Here is a 16,832-nt window from a genome sequence, read left to right on the forward strand (position 1 = left end):
GACCGCAGAGATCTCAAAGGGATGTAGGGCTGGAAGAGGTTACACAGATTACTGCACAATAACATGCAAAGCTCCATTACAAATGTGTAAACAAACCAAAATGGCTTTCAAAGTTGAGCAACATAACCAGCTGTCTCATTCACACACAAAGAAGGCCAATGGTCCACATCATATTCAAACACCGTGCTGAAATCTGAATTATGGGAATCTCAGTGTAATTCTTAAAAATTAAGTAAAGCTCATCACCGCACCAATCCGACTGGCTTTATCTCCAAACCTTACCGATTCTGCCAGAGCACTGTCAGGTAAAGCCAATCACTGCATTCGCACCAGGCAACATCATTCTTATCCAGTTAAAAGATGCTGCAATTAATCTTGAAGAAAATAAGCATTCACACACAAGACAACAATGGTGCCCATTCCGGTAAACTTCTTTCAGGAAACTGAAGTTTTTAAAAGCTTCATTGCATCAGTTTATTTGTTATCTCGCATCATTTTCAGGTTGGCAGGCTGTAACTAGTGGGGTGCCGCAAGGATCAGTGCTTGGGCCTCAGCTATTTACAATCTATATTAATGACTTAGATGAAGAGACCGAGTGTAATGTATCCAAGTTTGCTGACGATACAAAGCTAGGTGGGAAAGTAAGCAGTGAGGAGGACACAGAGTCTGCAAAGGGATATAGACAGGTTAAGTGAGTGGGCAAGAAGGTGGCAGATGGAGTATAATGTGGAGAAATGAGAGGTTATTCATTTTGGTAAGAAGAATAGAAAAACAGAATATTTTTTAAATGGTGAGAAACTATTAAATATTGGTGTTCAGAGAGATTTGGGTGTCCTTGTACAAGAAACACAAAAAGTTAACATGCAGGTACAGCAAACAATAAGGAAGGCAAATGGCTTGTTGGCCTTTATTGCAAGGGGTTTGGAGTACAAGAGTAAGAAAGTCTTACTACAATTATATAGGGCTTTGGGAGTACTGTGTACAGTGTTGGTCTCCTTATCTAAGGAAGGATATACTTGCCTTAGAGGCGGTGCAACGAAGGTTCACTAGATTAATTCCTGGGATGAGAGGATTGTCCTATGAGGAAAGATTGAGTAGAATGGGCCTATACTCTCTGGAGTTTAGAAGAATGAGAGGTGATCTCATTGAAACATATAAGATTCTGAGGGGACTTGACAGGATAGATGCAGAGAGATTGTTTCCCCTGGCTGGAGAGTCTAGAACGAGGGGACATGGTCTCAGGATAAGGGGTCGGCCATTTAGAACTGAGATGAGGCGAAATTTCTTCATTCAGAGGGTTGTGAATCTTTGGAATTCTCTACCCCAGAGGGCTGTGGACGCTGAGTCTTTGAGTACATTCAAGGCTGAGACCGATAGATTTTTGGACTCTCGGGGAATCAAGGGATATGGGGATCGGGCAGGAAAGTGGAGTTGAGGTTGAAGATCAGCCATGATCTGATTGAATGACGGAGCAGGCTCGAGGGGCCGAATGGCCTACTCCTGCTCCTATTTCTTATGTTCTTATCTAACTTCTTTCAGGACAAACACTGTGCAAACACACCTGTATTTGTAAGTTTTGTGCACAATCAACAGTGAGGAAATGAACGTCTGATTGGTTTGGAGATCCGCCTCGGAGCAATCTGATTGTTTCCCCGTACCTCCCAGTCCTGCTTTGCAGTTGATCCGATTGGTTGATAGTTGCAATCGCCAATCTCGGTAAAAACAAGCTGATTCTTCTTGTACGAGGCCAATAAGCAGACGCAAGGGTTGAAACACTGACTGTCAGCTTACAATGCTGGTGGTTGTATGTGTGTACATCCAACCCTGCAGGCTTTTATTACTTAAGCACATGAACACAAGCCTCCCCCCTTATACTCAGCATCACAGTAGCAACATCTCGAGCTAAGAGCGTCCTCAACATTTGCAATTCAGTTGTGAATTCTGTGATTTGCAGATTTTTAAAAAATATTCCATTTTTAATACTTGTGCAGGAAATTTAAATATATGGAAAGCTACATTTAAATTAGCTGCATAAATTCCGAGGATTGGAAAAAAAGAACCTTTGCCGATCAAGGGACTCGTGAGTGAATTGATTGGGCATGATTTTAAATGGGAAAAATGGGTGGGTTGGGGGCAGGCGGGGGCAGCAAAAATTTTTAAAATCTAAAACCCGCCCTCATCGCACCCATTTCTGGTTTTAAAGGAGCCGGGACGAGGGGCGGGCGACCAACCCACTCTCAGGAGGCGGGTCGTTCAGTAAAGGCGTTCAAGGAGGCTGCGGGCCTCCATTTTGACAGATTCCTGGGCCTTCTCCTTCACGCTACATGAGAGGAGGCGAGAAGGCCCGAAACTGAAGGTAAGAGCCTTTATAGCACAGCTTGTGGGCCCGGAGGAGCAGGAGTGCTTCCACCAGGCCCAATAAGCCTACCTGCAGTGACTCCCCCCCCCTCACCATGATCCCCGATCCCCCCTCACGATCTCCGACCCCCACCACGATCTCTGATCTGCCGCCCCCATGATCTCCGACCTCCGCAATGATCCCAGACCCCGACCCCCCCACCGATGACTGACCCCCCCCATGACTGAGCCCCCCAACCCCCCAAAGACCCCCGTCACTGAACCCCCCCCCCCAATGACTGAGCCCCCCGAACCCTCCCGTGACATCCCCCCACGATCCCTGAGGACTGAGCCTCCCCCTCCGATGACCCACCCCCCCACCGCAATCTAACACTAACCTTTTTACGCCCTCTCCCTTCCTCTGCTCCCATTGGACCGAGGCCAGCCTGTCAATCCGGCCTGCCTGTCGGGCGGGAAACCGTCAAAAAAAAACGCGTCCTGACGTCAATATCGTAAGATCGTCCAGGAAACCCGTACTTCCGGGATCCCCGTCACGAATTCCACCCTCCCCCCACCTGATAAAATCACGCCCATTGTGTTGACATTTCCTCCCTCACTGCAATCACAGCCTGTCAAGACAGGCCAATATTTGGACGGGGTTTCAGAGAGGACGTGGGTCAGTTTCAAGGAGATTGTCCACCCCTCTCTGCTCGTTACAGGGAGGTTAAATTAAATATTGGTAAGACTGAAGCCACTACTTTCGGCCCCGGCCACAAAATCCGTTCTCGAGCCTCCGACTCCATCCCTCTCCCTGACTGCTGTCTGAGGCTGAACCAGGCCGTTCGCAAACTCGGCCTCCTATTTGACCCTGAGCTGAGCTTCCGACCCCATATCCGCCCCATCGTCAAGACCACCGACCTCCTCCTCCGTAATATCACACATTTCCACCCATCTGCTGCTGAAACCCTCATCTCCAGACCTGTCACCTCCAGACTCGACTATTCCAATACTACATCGAGTTACATCGAAACTTCAGCACAGAAACAGGCCATTCGGCCCAACTGGTCTATCCCGGTGTTTATGCTCCACACGAGCCTCCTCCCTCCCACTTCATCTCACCCTATCAGCATATCCTTCTATTCCTTTCTCCCTCATGTGTTTATCGAGCTTCCCCTTAAATGTATCGACACTATTCGCCTCAACTGCTCCTTGTGGGAGCGAGTTCCACATTCTCACCACTCTCTGGGTAAACTAGTGAGAGATTTAGTCAAACTTTGCATTAACTGCTTTTGCTGGGAGATGTTTCAAATCCTCTGAGCAAAATCAAATTCCCTATTGGGACTATTATAGTCTCTATAGCGACTAGTTTATATTTATAATCTCTAGTTTTGGACTCCCCCACCTCTACTCTATCAAACCCTTTCATTAGCTCAGCCTTCTCTTTTCTAGAGAAAAGAGCCCCAGCCTGTTCAGTCTTTCCTGATAAGGAGATCCTCTCAGTTCTGGTATCACCCTTGTGAATCTTTTTAGCACCTTCTCCATTGCCTCTACATCCTTTCTATAATGTGGAGACCAGAACTGTTCACAATAACCCAGCTGAACCTGACTCTATTCTCACCCGATATCCACACAGTTCTTTATTTTTGAAAGGGTTAGTCAACATTGCATTAATTGCTTTTGCTGGGAGATGTTTCCAATCCCCTGACCAAAAACAAAACAATCTTGCTTGTTCATTTCGTACATGTGTAACAATGGCAACTGGACGCACCATGGATAGTGTAATATGAAAAAGAAAGACTTGCATTTATATCACGCCTTTCACAACCACAGGACGTCCCAGAGTGCTTTACAGCCAATGAAATACTTTAGAATTGTAGTCACTGTTGTAATGTAGGAAATGCAGCAGCCAATTCACGCACAGCAAGATCCCACAAACAGCAATGAGATAATCACCAGATAATCCGTTCTAATGATGTTGGTTGAGGGATAAATATTGGCCCAGGGCACCGGGGAGAACTCCCCTGCTCTTCTTCACAATAATGCCGTGGGATCTTTTACGTCCACCTAAAAGGGCAGACGGGGCCTCGGTTTAAGGTCTCATCGGAAAGACGGCACCTCCGACAGTGCAGCGCTCCCTCAGTACTGGCACTGGGAGTGGTCAAGTCTCTGGAGTGGGACGTTAACCCACGACCACCTGACTCAGAGGTGAGAGTGCGGCCCACGGAGCCACGGCTGAAACCAAGGTGTTTGTTGCCCCCCCACCCCCCCCCACAGGGAAAGTGGATCAGGAACAATGATTTTTTAATCGGGTACCTACTGGTTTTGCTCCTAATCTTCTTTCTCCTTACCGTTAGCTTATTCCCAAAAGCCTGTTTTTGTTTGTTCTGTTGCCTGTTGACTGCATGAGATCACTCAACTTTCCTGAAGCTCATTCTGGCCCAGAAATCCTGTGGGAGGTCTTTTGAGGATGGGTCTGGGGTGGGAAGGAACTCCTGCGCACCCCAGGAATACGCCTCCGACTGCATCCTAAATCCCAATACTGTCGTTGGCCTCTGGCACCACTTGCAATGTAACTGGGGCACCCATCTCAGGAGTGGGGAGTGATGTGGGGGGGGCGCGGTGAGGATTCTCTTGCTGTCACTTGCTGAAGTCTAAGCTCACCTGGGGGCAAAAAGGAGCTAAATGGAAAAGCAAAAAAAAAAGAAATGCTGCCGACTGCACTAGGGGCTGGTTTCCCAAAGCCACCATCACTCTGCTTTCAGAAAAAACCCTTCCTGACACTCTCAGCAGTGCTGGATGCCAGGGATGCACGGGCCTCCCCTGTGCCCTACGTTGCTGGGGTACCAATGGCTTGAGATGCATTGAATGACGTATTTCCTTAATTTGCACGACATCAAAGTGTATCTGCCCCATTTGTGGGCAGGTACATTATCTCATCACACGTCCTTTGCAAATTCTGACAGGTGGAAAGAGGAGTAACTGACCCCACCCCAATTTCCATCTCCGCCCACTTTTATGCCAATTTCATTGAGGAAATTTGGAACCTCTTTTTCTCAGTTTTTTTTCCCCCTATTTCTCCTGACGTGAATCTCTTGCAGGTCACAAGCACGTTCCCTTCAGTTTCAATATCGTTTCCCATAGAATCATAGAAATTTACAGCACAGAAGGAGACCATTCGGCCCATCATGTCTGTGCCAGCCGAGAAGGAGCCATCCAGCCTAATCCCACGTTCCAGCTCTTGGTCCGTAGCCTTGTAGGTTCAAACGCACATCCAAGAACCTTTTAAATGAGTTGAGGGTTTCTGCCTCCACCATCCTTCCAGGCAGTGAGTTCCAGACCCCCACCACCCTCTGGGTGAAGAAAACTTTCCTCAGTTTTTCCCCCATCATTTTAGTGGTAAATTCAAACTATTGGGTTTTTACCTGGTTTTTCGTCTGTCCCAGGAGATCACATGGTTTCAGGTGGGGTGGGGAGTGTATATATTGTGATACACAGGGTCTCACGATTGTGTGGGACAGGCTGGAAGGATCGGCGCACCGAGTGGCCAACTGAGAGTTTGGTGAGTGAGTGTGGGAGTTCGGTGAAGTGGGGGAAGGAGGTGCTCCTTTGCCTTGCTTTTCCTAACTTTTTCCGCGGAGCGACAGCGGACCTGAGCGGCAGAAGACTGAGAGTGGGGAATAAAAGCAGCAGCAGACCTGCAACAAGAGAAAACTACTGTGCGACATCGCAGGTGAGGCAGGAGAGTCCGAGAGGTGAGCAGAGTATAAAAGGAGAGACCGAGAGCGGGACGAGAGTCTGAGAGGTGAACGCAGTGTAAATCTAAGGCAAGTCATGGCAGCAGAGCTCGCACCCGTGATATGCTCCTCCTGCACTATGTGGGAAGTCATGGACACTACCAGTGTCCCTGGCAACCATGTGTGCAGGAAGTGTGTCCAGCTGCAGCTACTGGCTAACCGTCTTTCGGAGCTGGAGCTGCGGGTGGATTCACTGTGGAGCATCCGCGATACTGAGACTATCGTGGATAGCACGTTCAGTGATGTGGTCACACCGCAGGTAAAGATTACGCAGGCAGGAAGGAAATGGGTGACCGCCAGGCAGAGTAAAAGGACTAGGCAGGTAGAGCAGGAGTCCCCTGGGGCCATCTCCCTCTCAAACAGATATTCTGCTTTGGATGCTGTTGGGGGAGATGGCTTATCAGGGGAAAGCAGCAAGAGCCAAGTTCATGGCACCACGGGTGGCTCTGCTGCACAGGAGGGGAGGAAGAAGAGTGGCAGGGCTATAGTGATAGGGGATTCAATTGGAAGGGGAACAGATAGGCGTTTCTGTGGCCGCAAACATGACTCCAGGATGGTATGTTGCCTCCCTGGTGCGAGAGTCAAGGATGTCACAGAGCGGGGAGGGTGAACAGCCAGTAGTCGTGGTCCATATCGGTACCAACAACATAGGTAAAAAAAGGGATGAGGTCCTGCAAGGTGAATTTAAGGAGTTAGGAGATAAATTAAAAAGCAGGACCTAAAAGGTAGTGATCTCAGGATTACTACCAGTGCCACGTGCTAGTGAGTATAGGAACAGGAGAATAGACCGGATGAATGCGTGGCTGCAGGGATGGTGTAGGAGGGAGGGATTTAGATTCCTGGGACATTGGGACCGGTTCTGGGGAAGGTGGGACCTGTACAAGCGGGACGGGTTACACCCGAGCAGGACCGGGACCAATGTGCTCGCGGGGGTGTTTGCTAGTGCTGTTGGGGAAGGTTTAAACTAGAGTGGCAGGGGGATGGGAATCTGAGCGGGGAGTCAGAAGGGAGTAAAGTTGAGAGTAGCAAGAGAGGGGAAGACCCAGGGGAAATTTACAATACAAATAGTACAAACAGTTGTTCAAGAACAAGTGAAAGGGAAAAGCGTAGAGCAGCAGAAAGAAAGTGTACCTTATACACTACAGATAAAGTGAAAACTAGAAGGCGTAAGGCGATTAACCCAGCATCAAAGCTGAAGGTCAGGCTAGGGTGTGTGGCCCAACTAAGAGTTCTACATACAAATGCACGGAGTATAAGGAATAAATTAAATCAACTACAGGTTCAAATTCAAATTGGAGGGTATGACATGATAGCTATTACTGAGACATGGCTGCAGGATGGTCAGGATTGGGAACTAAATATACCGGGTTATAAGGTCTACAGGAGAGATAGGGAAAATGGAAGAGGGGGAGGAGTAGCCTTAATGATTAGAGATGAAATCACTTCAATGATAATGGAGGATATAACGAGAGGTAAGCAGCCAACAGAGACCTTATGGGTTGAATTGAGAAATAGGAAAGGATCTAAGACTATAGTGGGAGTTGTGTATAGGACCTCTGGCAGCAGCTCTGAAGTGCTAGATTGTATAAATGCAGAGATTAGACAAGCATGTAACAAAGGCATAGTGGTCTTAATGGGGGACTTTAACCTTCACATAGATTGGGGAAAGCAGACTAGCAACTGTCAGAAAGGTAGTGAATTTCTTGAGTGTGTCCGGGATAGTTTTCTACAGCAGTATGTCCTAGAGGCAACAGGGGGCAAGCCATACTAGATTTAGTAATGAGTAATGAACCAGATTTAGTTAACAGCTTAACTGTGCGTGAACATCTATCCAATAGCGATCATAACATGATCGAGTTCAATGTAGTGTTTGAAAGGGAAAAAAGTGAATCAGCTGCTAAGATTCTAGACTTGGGTAAGGCCGACTTCAATGGGATGAGACAGAGACTGTCCACAGTAAACTGGGCAAATCTGTTAATGGGTAAAACGACTGATGATCAGTGGGAAATGTTTAAAGAAACATTTAACGTGATACAGAATTGGTTTATACCCCTGAGGGGCAAGAACTCTACTTGCCAAAAAAAACAGCCATGGACAGCTAAAGAGGTAAGGGACAGTATAAGACATAAGGAAAGGGCATACCAAAAGGCGAAAAATAGCACAGATCCTGGCGAATGGGAAAGATACAAAGATCAACAAAGGGTCACAAAACAGATAGTAAGGGCTACAAGAGTATGAAAAGAAACTTGCAAGGGATATCAAAACCAATACGAAGAACTTTTATAGTTATATTAGGAAAAAGAGGGTGGTCAGGAGCAGTGTTGGCCCCTTAAAAACTGAAAGTGGGGATATTGTCATTGACAATGGGGAAATGGCGGACATGTTGAATAATTACTTTGCGTCAGTGTTTACAGTAGAAAAGAGGATAGCATGCCGGAAATCCCAAGAAAACTAATATTGAATCGGGGACAGTGACAGTGAAGTAAAGCAACAGTAATGAAGACAATAATAGCACTAAAGAGTGACAAATCCCCAGGACCAGATGGTTTCCATTCCAGGGTTTTAAAGGAAGTCGGTCTTTCAAATTTCTCTAGATTCAAGAACTGTCCCTCTAGATTGGAAAATTGCATATGTCACTCCGCTTTTTAAGAAAGGAGAGAGAGGGAAACCGGGGAATTATAAACCAGTTAGCCTAACATCTGTTGTGGGGAAAATGCTGGAGTCTATAATTAAGGATAGGGTGACTGAACACCTCGAGAATTTTCAGTTAATCAGAGAGAACCAGCATGGATTTGTGAAAGGTAGGTTGTGCCTGACAAACCTGATTGAATTTTTTGAAGAGGTGACTAAAGTAGTGGACAGGGGAATGTCAATGGATGTTATTTATGGACTTCTGGAAGGCATTTGATAAAGTTCCACATAAGAGACTGTTAACTAAGATAGAAGCCCATGGAATTGAGGGAAAAGTACGGACTTGGTTAGGAAGTTGGCTGAGCGAAAGGCGACAGAGAGTAGGGATAATGGGAAGGTACTCACATTGGCAGGATGTGACTAGTGGAGTCCCGCAGGGATCTGTCTTGGGGCCTCAATTATTCACAATATTTACTAACGACTTAGATGAAGGCATAGAAAGTCTCATATCTAAGTTTGCCGATGACACAAAGATTGGTGGCATTGTAAGCAGTGTAGATGAAAACATAAAATTACAAAGGGATATTGATAGATTAGGTGAATGGGCAAAACCGTGACAAATGGAATTCAATGTAGACAAATATGAGGTCATCCACTTTGGATCAAAAAAGGATAGAACAGGGTACTTTCTAAATGGTAAAAAGTTAATAACAGTGAATGTCCAAAGGGACTTAGGGGTTCAGGTACATAGATCATTGAAGTGTCATGAACAGGTGCAGAAAATAATCAAGAAGGCAAATGGAATGCTGGTCTTTATATCTAGAGGACTGGAGTACAAGGGGGCAGAAGTTATGCTGCAGCTATACAAAACCCTGGTTAGACCGCACCTGGAGTACTGTGAGCAGTTCTGGGCACCGCACCTTCGGAAGGACATATTGGCCTTGGAGGGAGTGCAGCGTAGGTTTACTAGAATGATACCCGGACTGCAAGGGTTAAGTTACGAGGAGAGATTACATAAATTGGGGTTGTATTCTCTGGAGTTTCGAAGGTTAAGGGGTGATCTGATCGAAGTTCATAAGATATTAAGAGGGACAGATAGGGTGGATAGAGAGAAACTATTTCCGCTGGTTGGGGATTCTAGGAGTAGGGGGCACAGTCTAAAAATTAGAGCCAGACCTTTCAGGGGTGAGATTAGAAAACATTTCTACACACAAAGGGTGGTAGAAGTTTGGAACTCTCTTCTGCAAACGGCAATTGATACTAGCTCAATTGCTAAATTTAAATGTGAGATAGATAGCTTTTTGGCAACCAAAGGTATTAAGGGATATGGGCCAAAGGCAGGTATATGGAGTTAGATCACAGATCAGCCATGATCTTATCAAATGGCGGAGCAGGCACGAGGGGCTGAATGGCCTACTCCTGTTCCTATGTTCCTGTGACCAGAGGGACTTTTCCTGTCCGCCATTGTTCATATGTTCGTATTTGTTTCTCAAAATAATCTCTTATTTTTGTGATATTTAGTCAGGAAAATTCACTTCCATGTTTTAAATTTTCTTTTATTGAATTTCAGTTGTCAACACAAAGCATTTTAACACGTCAAGAAATGCAGAGATTCTAAAATACAGGGAAGAATACTGGGCAACGGTAAATGGAGAATTATATACGGCCAAAACTTGTTATTGGCATCGCTTCTCTCCTCTCTCCAATTGAAACTGTTGGCAACATCTGTCTCCAATCTATCCTTTAAGCTGCCTATTAGTGGCTAAAGAGCTTTGGTTTCTATCCAGCCTCCTCATTGCTGCGTGTCTGAGTTTCTGTCCACTCATCCCACATTGCTCGTCAGGATGAGATTGTTATTCCATCCAGGACTTCTGGATATAATAACAATCCTCACAGCGTCCATCGAATAAGTCATGCACCTCCCAGCACACACCCTTCACTGTGCAGAAAATCCTGTCTTAATCTGGATTCTTGCTCAATGCTTTGGATCATTCATCAGTTTAGGTGAGATTTTCTGTTCCTTTTGAATTTCTCACTATGGGGGCTCACTACCATTTCCTTAATAAGGGCTCAGTCATTCACTTCAGGCGCACTTGCACCACAGTTCTAGCAGTTTTGTAAGTTCAGCCTGAATCCAGACCCAAGGCTTGACCAGACACCAGAGCAAAGTGGATTGAGACACCCTGCAGGAGGGAGTTTTATCCCACTTTGCTTTAGATTCAACTCAGGCCTCAAAGACCAATTTACATTCACAAGTTACCACTGGTGTGAAGCTGAGGCAGTGACACTCATCTTCGAGTCTGAATGCACTCTTTGTCCTTTCATTCTCATAATTTTTTTTCCTCTGATGACTGTTTTTTGTTTCAGCCTCTAAATTGGACCCTAGACTTTCTCATTACACTTTATTATCTTCAAGAAACAGTCCAAGACTTGAGCGCATAATCTAGACTGTTCAGTGTATGATTTTGTCTGCCTGTCATAGAATTATAGAATGGTTGCAGCACAGAAGGAGGCCATTCGGCCCGTCAAGCCCGTGCCGGCTCTCTGCAAGAGCAATCCAGCTAGTCGCACTCCCCCACCCTATCCCCGTAGCCCTGCAAATTTTTTCCCTTCAAGTATTTATCCAATTCCCTTTTGAAGGCCATGATTGAATCTGCCTCCACCACCCCCTCGGGCAGTGCATTCCAGATCCTAACCACTCGCTGTGAAAAAAGTTTTTCCTCATGTCGCCTTTGATTCTTTTGCCAATCACCTTAAATCTATGTCCTCTGGTTCTTGACACTTCCGCCAATGGGAGCAGTTTCTCCATATCTACCATGTCGAGACCCTTCATGATTTTGAATACCTCTATCAAATCTCCTCTCAACCTTCTCTGCTCTAAGGAGAACAACCCCAGCTTCTCCAGTCTATCCACGTAACTAAAGTCCCTCATCCCTGGAACCATTCTAGTAAATCTCTTCTGCACCCTGTCTAGGGCCTTCACCTCCTTCCTAAAGTGCGGTGCCCAGAACTGCTCACAATCGTGGCCGAACCAGTGTTTTATAAAGGTTCATTATAACTTCCTTGCTTTTGTACTCTATGCCTCTATTTATAAAGCCCATGATCCTGCATGCTTTTTTAACTGCTTTCACAACCTGCCCTGCCACCTTCAACGATTTGTGCACATATACCCCCAGATCTCTCTATTCCTGCACCCCTTTTAGAATTGTGCCCTCTAGTTTATATTGCCTCTGCTCATTCTTCCTACCAAAATGTATCACTTTGCACTTTTCTGCGTTAAATTTCATCTGCCACGTGTCCGCCCATTCCACCAGCCTGTCTATTTCCTCTTGAGGTCTATCACTATCCTCCTCACTGTTCACTATACTTCCAAGTTTTGTGTCATCTGCAAATTTTGAAATTGTGCCCTGTACACCCAAGTCCAAGTCATTAATATATATCAAGAAAAGCAGTGGTCCCAGCACCGACCCCTGGGGAACACCACTGTACACCTCCCTCCAGTCCGAAAAACAACCGTTCATCACTACTCTCTGTTTCCTGTCACTTAGCCAATTCTGTATCCATGCTGCCACTGCCCCTTTTATTCCACGGGCTTCAACTTTGCTGACAAGCCTATAATGTGGCACTTTATCAAACGCCTTTTGGAAGTCCATATACACCACATCCACCGCATTGCCCTCATCGACCCTCTCTGTTACCTCATCAAAAAACTCTATCAAGTTAGTTAAACATGATTTGCCTTTAACAAATCCATGCTGGCTTTCCTTAATTAATCCACACTCGTCCAAGTGACTGTTAATTCTGTCCTGGATTATCGTTTCTAAAAGTTTCCCCACCACTGAGGTTAAACTGACTGGCCTGTAGTTGCTGGGTTTATCCTTACACCCTTTTTTGAACAAGGGTGTAACATTTGCAATTCTCCAATCCTCTGGCACCACTCCCGTATCTACGGATGTTTGGAAGATTATGGCCAGTACCTCCACAATTTCCACCCTTACTTCCCTCAGCAACCTAGGATGCATCCCATCTGGACTGGGTGACTTATTTACTTTAAGTACAGCCAGCCTTTCTAGTACCTCCTCTTTATCAATTTTTAGTCCATCCAGTATCTCAATTATATCTTCTGCTACTGAGACTTTGGCAGCATCTTCTTCCTTGGTAAAGACAGATGCAAAGTACTCATTTAGTAACTCGGCCATGCCCTCTGCCTCCATGAGTAGATCTCCTTTTTGGTCCCTAATCGGCCCCAACCCTCCTCTTACTACCCGTTTACTGTTTACATGCCCATAGAAGACTTTTGGATATACAAAACCCTGGTTAGACCGCACCTGGAGTACTGTGAGCAGTTCTGGGCACCGCACCCTCGGAAGGACATATTGGCCTTGGAGGGAGTGCAGCGTAGGATTACTAGAATGAAACCTGGACTTCAAGGGTTAAGTTACGAGGAGAGATTACACAAATTGGGGTTGTATTCTCTGGCGTTTCGAAGGTTAAGGGATGATCTGATCGAAGTTTATAAGATATTAAGGGGAACAGATAGGGTGGATAGAGAGAAACTATTTCCGCTGGTTGGGGATTCTAGGAGTAGGGGGCACAGTCTAAAAATTAGAGCCAGACCTTTCAGGAGTGAGATTAGAAAACATTTCTACACACACAAGGTGGTAGAAGTTTGGAACTCTCTTCCGCAAACGGCAATTGATACTAGCTCAATTGCTAAATTTAAATGTGAGATAGATAGCTTTTTGGCAACCAAAGGTATTAAGGGATATGGGCCAAAGGCAGGTATATGGAGTTAGATCACAGATCAGCCATGATCTTATCAAATGGCAGAGAAGGCACGAGGGGCTGAATGGCCTACTCCTGTTCCTATGATTCCTTTTTATGTTAATTGTCAGTCTATTCTCATTCTCTCTCTTTGCCCTACTTATTTCCTTTTTCACTTCCCCTCTGAACTTTCTATGTTCGTCCTGATTATCATCATGACATCTGTCATATGCCCCTTTTTTCTGCTTCATCTTACTCTCTATCTCTTTCGTCATCCAGGGAGCTCTGGCTTTAGTTGCCCTCCTTTCCCCCTCGTGGGAATGTACCTAGACTGTACCCGAACCATCTCCTCTTTAAAGGCCACCCATTGTTCAATTATAGTTTTGCCTGCCAATCTTTGATTCCAATTTACCCGGGCCAGATCTGTTCTCATCCCACTGAAATTGGCCCTCCTCCAACTGAGTATTTTTACTCTAGAATGCACCTTCTCCTTTTCCATAGCTAATCACTGTTCCCTAAATGCTCCCCCACTGACACTTCCTCCACTTGACCCACCTCATTCCCTAGAACCAAGTCCATCAATGCCTCCTTCCTCATTGGGCCGGAAACGTACTGGTCAAGAAAGTTCACCTGAACACACTTCAAAAATTCCTCCCTCTCTCTGCCCTTTACACTATTACTATCCCAGTCTATATTAGGATAGTTGAAGTCCCCCATTATCACTACTCTATGGCTCTTACACCTCTCTGTAATTTCCCTGCAAATTTGTTCCTCTATCTCCTTCCCTGTCCAGGTGGACATAAATGATCCCATGACATAATTTGAAGAAATACAGAGTTCTCCTGGTGCCTTTGCAAAGTTCATCGCTCAACCAACACCACCAAGACAGTAGATCTAGTCATTAATCTGATTTGTTATCTGAGGGACCTTGTGCACAAATTGGTTGATTTATCTCCCTTCAAAACCACAGTGACTACACTTCAAAAGTAGTTCATTGGCTGTGAAATACTTTAAGATGAGTTGAGGTTCTGATCTGGAATGCGCTGCCTGAAAGGGCGGTGGAAGCAGATTCAATAATAACTTTCAAAAGGGAATTGGATAAATACTTGAAGGGGAAAAATTTCCAGGGCAATGGGACTAATTGGAGAGCTCTTTCAAAGAGTCGGCACAGGCACAATGGGCCGAATGGACTCCTCCTGTGCTGCATCGTTCTATGATTCATTGAAAGACGCTTTATAGATGCCATTTCTTCCTTCCTTTCTCTCCACTTTCATTTCATAAACTTTTTTCACTCACTTGTCTGTTGTCCAGTAACGGGTGACCCAGCCCATCTTCCTCCCACACACCCTTCTTACCACCACTCATCGGGACCACTTGGTGGATGGTAGCGATAGCCTGGGATACGGTGGTAATGGTCCCAAGGACCATCCAACAGACATTTACATATTTTATGACACTATCTGGTTTGCTGTCTCAGCATCCTTTGAGAATTGGAGTCTCTGCCTGCACTGATTGTCTGTCAAAGTGAAGTATATGTACAGCCCTGGCTCAGTGGGTAGCTCAGTCACCTCTGAGTCAGAAGGTCGTGGGTTCAAGTCCCACTCCAGAGGTATGAGCACAAAATCTAGGCTGACGCTTCAGTGCAGTACTGCGGGAGTGCTGCACTGTCGGAGGTGCCGTCTTTCAGATAGGACATTAAACCAAGGCCCCATCTGCCCTCTCAGGTGGACATAAAAATTCCCACGGCACAATTTTGAAGAAGAGCAGGGGAGTCCTCCCCGGTGTCCTGGGTCAATATTTATCCCTCAACCAACATCATTAAATGGTCTGGTCATTACCTCATTGCTGTTTGTGGGACCGCGCTGTGCACAAATTGTCTGCTGTGTTTCCTACAATACAACAGGGACTGTACTTCATTGGCTGTAAATTTGTCGCCCTGAGGTTGTGATAGGCGCTATAGAAATGCAAGTCTTTCTTTCTGCAGATGCGGGTGTCCAGGTACCTGTGGGTGGGCACAGGGCATCTCTCCTTGGTCCTCCTCTTCGTCCCAACACATCAGATGGGTATTCCTATTGGAGCCTAGAATGGTGCTGGGGGCCAAATTCAAATTAATACAATTGGCACAAAGGCTCATGAGAAACATCGTACCAGCAGAAATTTTAAAAAAAGATGAAGGGGAGCAGTCAAGAAATGGCTTTAAAAATACAGAATCAATTTAGTTACCGTGTCCTTTACATCAACGACTGCCCACAGCTGGTTGCCTAGAAACTTGGATGTCCATTCCACCTGGGCATCATCATTTAGAACCCAAGTATTGTATGCCAGAATGTTGGCAAGTGGTGTGCAGGTTTGTCCCCAACTTCAAATTAATATTTAAATTATGATCCTGTCTGTTTACCACAGACTTTTCTTGTGGTCGCCAGAGATGGCAGCAGAAAATAGGGTGGCTGCTAAAGTGGGCAGGGTTTCAGTGTATGCACCTCGGGCCCATTTCCAAATCTGGGCCATCTGGTTTACATCGGTAAAGCAGGTCGTCCTGATCGGGAAACTTAGGTTGATGAGTTCATGAGCAGGATCATGGAGGTAAACACAGAGCTGGCTGAACCTTTGGAAGTTGTTGTAATTTTTAAATTGTTAGAAGACTGTTTCTGGGGAAATACCAAAATTGCGTAGTTGAGATGGGCTCCTACCCAGACAGGTGGGAGGAGACACAACCGGCTACAAGGCAGAGAATTAGTGGCCAAGACTTGAATCCCGTGGGAGAAGAGGAGGTGTGAAACCCCAAAACAAAATGCCAACAAGAACAACAAACAGCAACTTGAAAAGGAGAAATTTGCAGGGCTATGGGGAAAGAGCAGGGGAGTGGAACTATTTGGACATCTCTTTCACGGAGCCGACACAGGCACGATGGGCCTGTCACGCACATAACAACAACATCGTGCATTTACACAGCACCTTTAACGTAGTAAAACGTCCCAAGGCGCTTCGCAGGAGTGTTATGAGACAAAACTTGACCCTGAGCCACATAAGGAGATATTAGGACAGGCGACCAAAAGCTTGGCCAAAGAGGTAGGTTTTAAGGAGCGTCTTAAAGGAGGAGAGAGAGGTAGAGAGGCGGAGAGGTTTAGGGAGGGAATTCCAGAGCTTAGGGCCCAGGCAGCTGAAGGCACGGCCGCCAATGGTGGAGCGATGAAAATCGGGGATGGGCAAGAGGCCAGAATTGGAGGAGCGCAGAGATCTCAGAGGGTTGTAGGGCTGGAGGAGGTTACAGAGATAGGGAGGGGCGAGGCCATGGAGGGATTTGTA

This window comes from Heptranchias perlo, chromosome 1 (assembly GCF_035084215.1).
Source record: "Heptranchias perlo isolate sHepPer1 chromosome 1, sHepPer1.hap1, whole genome shotgun sequence".
In the NCBI taxonomy this organism is placed as follows: Eukaryota; Metazoa; Chordata; class Chondrichthyes; order Hexanchiformes; family Hexanchidae; genus Heptranchias; species Heptranchias perlo.